Source organism: Oryctolagus cuniculus, chromosome 13 (assembly GCF_964237555.1).
Source record: "Oryctolagus cuniculus chromosome 13, mOryCun1.1, whole genome shotgun sequence".
Taxonomy (NCBI): Eukaryota; Metazoa; Chordata; class Mammalia; order Lagomorpha; family Leporidae; genus Oryctolagus; species Oryctolagus cuniculus.
Genome location: NC_091444.1, coordinates 61,079,350 through 61,087,373, shown reverse-complemented (window position 1 = coordinate 61,087,373; position 8,024 = coordinate 61,079,350).

The following is an 8,024-nucleotide window of genomic DNA, read 5'->3' as shown; positions in this document are numbered from 1 at the left end:
AAAGGACTATAATTACAACTGTTAATAGGTAATAAGTTCTTCATGAAAAGTTTGCATGAAAATTACATTTTAGAAACATCCCTACACTAGTATGTTCAGAAAAAAAGATAACAGCATACAGCTGTTGAATGTATGGGTTTGGAATCACTCACCTCATATTTGAGCTGTAGGATCTTGGACTTGCTTTATCACCTCTCCAAGTCTCAGCTTCCTTATTTGAGATATTTGTGAGAATCATAGTTCCCCCCTCCTAAGTGATTGTGCAGATTAAATGGGATAATTTATGTAACATGATTTTTGCTGTGTTGGCCACATAGAGAGGTCTTAATAGATGCTATGGGGGTGAACATGCTGGATAACATGTCATGATTGTCCTAAATGTTTGAGTCAGAGCAGACGTCTCCAGAACTCCAGACGGGGCTACTGATGGGTGGAAATTACATCACTTCTTCCAAAACCCTGGTGAGTTCGGATGAGTTCAGGGTCTGCAATTATTCAGTTTGGTGATCCTTACTTAAGAAAACAGAATAAAAAAATCATGAAATCTAAATTTGGCACTGAGCCTTGGAAAGGGCTATGCATGTGAGGGTCTCTGAAACTCGAGCTTTAGTGAATTCGGACGATCACTTTGTGAGGCAATGAACCCCTTGATGCCCAAAAGTTACTTTCCTGGTCATAACAGCCCTGGCAGATGTTTATAAAGAATGTACATAAGCAAGTTTCTTTGTTTTCTTAAATGATGTTCTTCAGTGGATAACATTTAATAGCTCTTAAATTCCTCACTTTCACTGAAGTTGTTAATATATGTAACAAAATACCTTAAAATGTGTGTCTTTAAGGAAAAGAAAAAACAAGTAATTTACCACATGAATTCCTTAAGTAATCAATAGCTCTAAACTAAGCCTCTTTTAGGAACGAGAACCAGGCCAAGATAATGCAGTAGAGGACTGGAAAGGGAGCTGGGATGGCTCCAGCAAAGATGAGAAGATGTTTGAAGATAAACTGATTACAAGGAAGGCTGCTGAGAAGTTGAGCTAATGGTCAAGGCTGAGACATCTCTGACAGGGATTCTTCTGCAGGTCAAGAAAATTTCAGACCCATGGAGAGAGATTCTTATTTTTTTTTAATTTAGTTTTTTAAAAAAGATTTATTTCAACTGAATCCCAAAAAGACATATATCATGTTTCCCCTGATCTGGGGGTAACTAATAGAGTACCTAAAATGTAATGTACTGGAGTGGAATTGACATTTTGAGATTTGATGATTGTTCAGAGCCCTTGCCTCTACTGTTGAGGAACAGTGGTTTTTTTTCTTCATGCTATTTTTTTAACTCTTTACTTAGTGTAGAGTTAACCTTATGAGTATAAAAATAAACTGAAAATAGATCTTTGTAAAAATTAAGAGTGGGAATAGGAGAGAGAGGAGAAAGAAGGGTGGGAGGGAGGGTAGGGTGGGAAGTATCATTATATTCCTAAATTTGTGTATATGAAGTACATGAAATTTGTATACCTTAAATAAAATTTAAAAATAAATAAATAAATAAAAATAGTTATTTCTTGGGGGCCAATGTTGTAGTGCAACATGTTAAGCTGTGGTCTGCAATGCTGGCTTCCCAAATGGGTGTTAGTCCCTGCTGCTTAACTTCCAATCCAGCTCCTTGCTGATGCACTTGGAAAAGCAGCAGAAAATGGCTCAAATCCTTGGGACCCTGCACTGAAGTGGGAGACCCAGAGGAAGCTTTTGGCTCCTGGCTTTGGCCTGGCCCAGCCCTGGTCGTTGCAACCATTTAGGGAGTGAACCAGTGGATGGAAGACCTCTCTTCGCCCTCCCTCCACCCCTCTCCCCCATAACTCTGCCTCTCAAAGAAATAAAGGCAGAGTTACAGAGAGAGGGACACACAGAGAGAGAGAGAGAGAGAGAGAGAGAGAGAGAGACATCAGTACCCTAATGGCCATAAAAGCCAGGGCTGGGTCAGGCTGAAGCCAGCACCAGGAATTCCATCTGGGTCTATCATGAGGGTGGCAAGGGCCCAAACACTTGGGCCATCTTCCACTGCTTCCCCAGGCACATTAGCAGGGAACTGGATTGGAAGTGGAACAACTGGGACTTGAATCCTTACTCATGTGTGATGTCAGCTGCACCAAAACACTGGCCCCAAGATTCTTATTTTTAAGGAATGGGATTCTTCATGATCTTGAACTAAAAAAATGGATGGGTGAATGTTTAGTCCTGAGAAAAGTCCTGAAGAAGCGCCTGTAGGTATGAAAATGTGACCTCAGTTTAAATGGCTCTTTCAGGAGCAATTTGACCTCAGTTGGGCCCTGTAACAACAGTCCTGGATTCAAGTTCTGAGTTTTACTAATCTTGGGCAAGTTAATCTCTCTAATACAGCTTCCTCATTGTAAATGGGATGGCTATGAGAATTCCAGTTCTTCTATATCATTGTCAACACTTGGTATGTTCAAACTTTTAATTTTGAGATTTTAAAATAATAAATAAATAAAATAAACAGAGGGTAGTGGAGGGAGAGAGGGAGAGAGAGAGAATGAGAGAGAGGGATCTTCCATCCACTCCTTGGATAGCTGCAACGACTGGGCCTGGAGCAAGCTGAAACCAGGAGCTAGTAGCTTCATCCAGGTCTTCCACATGGCTGGAAGGGGCCCAGGTACCTGAGCCATCTTCTGCTGCTTTCCCAGGCCATTAGCATGGAGCTGGATTGGAAGTGGAGCAGCGGGACTTGAACTGGTGCCCATAGGGGATGCTGGAGATGTAGGTCGTGGCTTTACCTGCTATACCACAATGCTGTCCCAGTTTGAGATATTTTTGTAAGTAATTCATAGCATATCATCATGCCTTTAATTTGTATTTTCCTAATGACTAATGCTGTTCAGACACAAGGCTGCTGTTAGACCAGTTAGCATTGAACATTGCCCCATAGCGCCTGGCACAAAGTAAGTGTTTAATAAATGTTAGTTATATTTATCATTTATTAGTTTTTTGTCATTAGGCATTTTTTGTGCCAATGGAGACTCCAAACTGTACAAGATAAGGTCTTTGTCTTCTAGGAGTGTATAATATACTAAGAGAAATGAGGTACAAGTATTTACAATTCAAGGCAATATTGTTAGTGACATATAACTGGTATACTAAAAATTTCTATAATATGGAGGTAAATCATATATGGCTAGAACTATAAGGAATTGTTTTAGAGGAGAAGGCATTCTAGATGGAACTTCAAACACTGAAATTAATAAAATATACTAAAAGAGCCACCATCTGTGAGTGCGAAGCCAGTCCAGATTGTTAGGGCAACGGAGAAGTACGTAGTGATTTTGTTTTTTTACAGGCACACACACACACACACACACACACAGAATGAGAGAGTGTATGAGGGAGAGTGCATTCTCATCTACTGGCTCACTCCTCAAGTACCTACAACGACCCCTCCCTGGGGCCAAACCTGGAGCTCAGAGCTAAGTCCAGGTCTCCCATATGGATGGCATGAGCTCAGTTACTTCACCATTACTGCTGCCTCTCAGAGTCTGCATCAGCAGGAAGCTGGAATGAAGAGCTGGAGATGGGTATCAGGCTGGGCATCTTAATCTCTAGACCAAATGCTCAACCCCACAATTAATTTTCCAGTGGCTTTGTTGAGATATAATAGGCATAAAATGAACTGTGTGTATCTTTTTAAAGATTTATTTATCTGGAAGGCAGAGTTACAGAGAGGCAGAGGCAGAGAGAGAGAGAGAGAGAGAGAGGTGTAGAGAGAGAGAGAGGTTTTCCATCCACTGGTTCACTCCTCAAATGGCCTCAACGGCCAGAACTGGGTGGATCCGAAGCCAGGAGTCAGGAGCTTCTTCTGGGTCTCCCAAGCGGGAGCGGGGGCCCAAACAGGACGTAACAGAGAGCTGGATCAGAAGTGGAGAACCGGAACTCGAACCAGTGCCCATATGGGATGCTGGCACTGCAGGCGACAGCTTTACCTGCTATGCCACGCCACAGCAACAGACCCAAACTGTGTATACTAAAATGTACAATTTGATAGAGTATGATGTATGTATACACCCGAAAAACTATCACCACAATAAAGATAATAAATATATCTATCATTCCAAAAGTTTTATTATGACACTTATGTTATAATTCTAACTTTTAAGGAAACTGTCAAACTATTTTCCAAAAAGGGTGCACCATTTTATATTCCCACCAACAATTTTTTTTTTAATTTGACAGGTAGAGTTATAGACAGTGAGAGAGAGACAGAGAGAAAGGTTTTCCTTCCATTGGTTCACTCGCCAAATGTCCTCCACGGCCGGCGCTGTGCCAATCCGAAGCCAGGAGCCAGGTGCTTCTTCCTGGTTTCCCATGCAGGTGCAGGTGCCCAAGTACTTGGGCCATCCTCCACTGCCCTCCTGGGCCACATCAGAGAGCTGGACTGGAAGAGGAGCTGCCAGGACTAGAAACGGCACCCATATGGGATGCCGGCGGCACAGGCAGAGGATTAACCAAGTGAGCCATGGCGCTGGCCCTATTCCCACAATGTATGAGGGTTCTGATTCCTCCAAATCCTTGCCAGAACTTTGGACTTTTAGATGTTTGAATATTTTTATAAGTAGTTGGTGATATTTCATCATGGCCTTAATTTACATTTTAATAATGACTAATGAGATTGAGCATCTTTTCATGTTTTTTTTTTGCCTTTAGTATATCATATACCCTCTGATCTACCTTTCTTTTGTCCATCTTTTTATTGGTTTGTTTTCTTGCTGTTGTATTTATAAAATTTTTATATATTTTTATATAAGTCCTTTGTCGGATATAGGATTTGCAAATATTTTTATTCCTTTGGCACATTACTGGGTTCAGTTTGCTAGTATTTTGGTGTGAATTTTTATATCTGTGTTATCGATGGTAATTGATCTGTACTTTTCTTTTTTTGCACTTTTTTGTCTGGTTTTCATGTTAATATAAAACTGGTTTCATAAAATGAGTTGGAAGTGGGTTTTTTTAATTTTCTTGAAGGGATTGTGTAGAACTGGAATTATTTCTTTCTTTCTTTAATGTTTGGTAGACTTTGTTGGTGAAGTTATCTGAATCTAGTGATTTATTTTAGTACAGTTGATTTTTGTACATTGACCTGGCATCTTACAACTATGATAAACTAGCTTATTTGTTCTAGTTGCTTTTTTGCAGATTCCATCAGATTTTTTCTTAAAGATTTATTTATTTATTTGAAAGAGTTACACAGAGAGAGGAGGAAAGGCAGAGAGAGAGAGAGAGAAAGAGAGAGAAAGAGTTCTCCCATCTGCTGGTTCACTCCCCAGTTGGCCATGACAGTGGGAGCTACAATGTCAGGAGCTTCTTCCAGTTCTCCTACATGGGTGCAGGGGCCCAAGGACTTGGGCCATCTTCTACCGCTTTCCTAGGCCATAGCAGAGAGCTGGATCAGAAGTGGGGCAGCTGGGACTAGAACCGGTGGCGCCCATATGGGATGCCAGCACTGCAGGCGGTGGCTTTACCCGCTACACCACAGCACCAGCCCTTCCATTAGATTTTCTACATAGATGATCATGCTTGTAAATAAGCACAGTTTTACTCCTTCCTTTCCAGTGTGGATGTCTATTTCCTTTTCCTGCCTGTTTGCCCTGGCTAGAACCACCATACAGTATTAGGTAGAAATTGTGAGAACAGATGTATGCATAACTGTTTTTGTTCCTGGTTGTAGAGGGAAACCATTCTGTTTTCAACAGTCAGTATGATGTTAGCCATGGGTTTTTCATAATGCTCTTTATCAGGTCCAGGAAGTTCCCTTCGCTTTTGGTTTGCTGAGAATTTTATATACAATGTATGTTGGATTTTATCAAAGGTTTTTTGCATGTATTGTGATGATCATGCAATTTTTTTAAAGTAGGCAACTAGCTTTTCCTTTTTTAAAGATTTATTTATTTATTTGAAAGGCAGAGTTACAGAGAGAGAGAGAGAGCGAGAGCGAGAGAGAATCTTCCATCCTTTGGTTCACTCCCCAAATTGTTGTAATTGCCAGAACTGGGCCAGTCTGAAGCCAGGAGCCACTAGCTTCTTCCAGGTCTCCCATATGAGTGAAAGGGCCCAAGGACATGGGTCATCTGCTGCTTTCCCAGGCACATCAAGCAAGGAGCTGGATCAGAAGTGGAGCAACCAGGACTGGAACCAACACTCACAGGAGATGCCAGCATCACAGGCAGCAGCTTTGCTTACTACATATAAAGGAATTCCAATTAGATTGACAGCAGATTTCTCTTCAGAAACCCTAAAGGCTAGGAGAGAATGCAGAAATTTAGGCTAAGTCCTGAAAGGAGAAAACTGTCAAGCCTGAATACTGTACTGAACAAAGCTCCCATTTATAAATGAAGGTGAAATAAAGACCTTCCAAAACACAGAAATTGAAAGAATTTTTCATCACCTAGCCAGCCTTACCAATGATACTGAAGGCTACACACAGAAACAGAGAAAGATAATCACCATTATGAAAGAATGGGAAGGCAGAAAACCTCCTAGTTAAAGAACAAAGGAGATCTAAAACAAATAATGGGAATATTTATGGAAAAATGGCAGGACCAAGTCATTGCTTATCAATAATAACCTTGAATGTAAGTGGACTAATTTAAATGAACTAATTCCCCCCCATTGGTGAGTCCTCTGATACTCTGAGAATTATGAGCTTTCCACTCTGCTTGATGCAAACAGAAACCATTCTTGCCTTGTACAAGCTCCAAGAATCATTCACTTCAGTCCTTTCGGGGACTTCTTTCCTTGGCCTCAGTTATTTTTCTCCCATGCATTTGCTGTTCTAGATTCCAAGGGGCTCTCTGCAGATCATACAGGATTCTCTTCTCCTGCCCTGCAACTCTCCTCTCCTGTAACTGACCTTGCAAACTCTAGATGCTTTGGTCTCTCTGAACTTCCAGTTTAGGGACATATCATTAGCTGTACCTGGGTTCCCCTTTACTCTATTGCATCTTGAAATTTTCCTGCAGGCAGTGAACTACAGCTATTAATGTGTTCTCATAGTTTATTTCTTGACTCTCAAAGATCACTGTCCTTCCAGTGTCTTGAAAAACCTCTGTTTCAGGGGCCAGCATTGTGGCCTAACAGGTTGGGCTGTTGCCTGCAGTGCCAGCAATCTCATATGGGTGCCGGTTTGAGTCCTGGCTGCTCCACTCCAATCCATGATCCATGCACCCACGGCAGAGACGATGGAGTTCCTGGCTCCTGGCTTCCGCCTGCCCCTGCCCCAACTGGTACAGCCATTTGGGGAGTGAGCCTACTGATGGATGATCTCTTACTCTATCTTCCTCTCTCTCTGTAATTCTGCCTTTCAAATAAATAAATCTTTAAAAAAAAAAAAAAAGGCAAGTCTCTGTTTCACATCTTCCCCCACCAGATTTTACTTGTTTCAGGCAGAATGGTAAATCTGGTGCCATTTATTCCATCTCATCTGGAACCTGAAATTCCCACAGTTAATTCTTGAAGGCTAAGATTAACACTGTAGTACTTTTTTTGTAATTGTTGATTCAGTTTCTAATAGTTAGCATTTATTGATGAACATTTACTGATGATGTTCAGAGTATGATTTTAATCCAAAATATATCGTTAAATACTAAATTCAAATCCAACCAAACTAGTTTCTAGGGATACTTTTTCCTGCAAATATTTGAGCACCTACTATGTAGTAGATATACTTCTAGTTACTAGGAATTATAGCTGTGAAAAAACAAAAATTCCTCTCCTCTTGGAGTTCACATCTAGTGAGAGTGTTTTTAAATATGTGAAGTTGCTGTCAAAAGTCTTTCTCCAGAATGCCCCAAACAGTAAAGGGAAACAATGTAAAAATTCCAAGGATAAATCCAGTGATATTTTCAGCTATAAATGCCACAGTTCTGTAATATTAGTGGACAATTTTATTCAACTCAGATGTATACTTCATTGGAGACAGGTGCCCCATCAGCTCTCCTCTGTAGCCTGCTGCTTCATACAGGTTT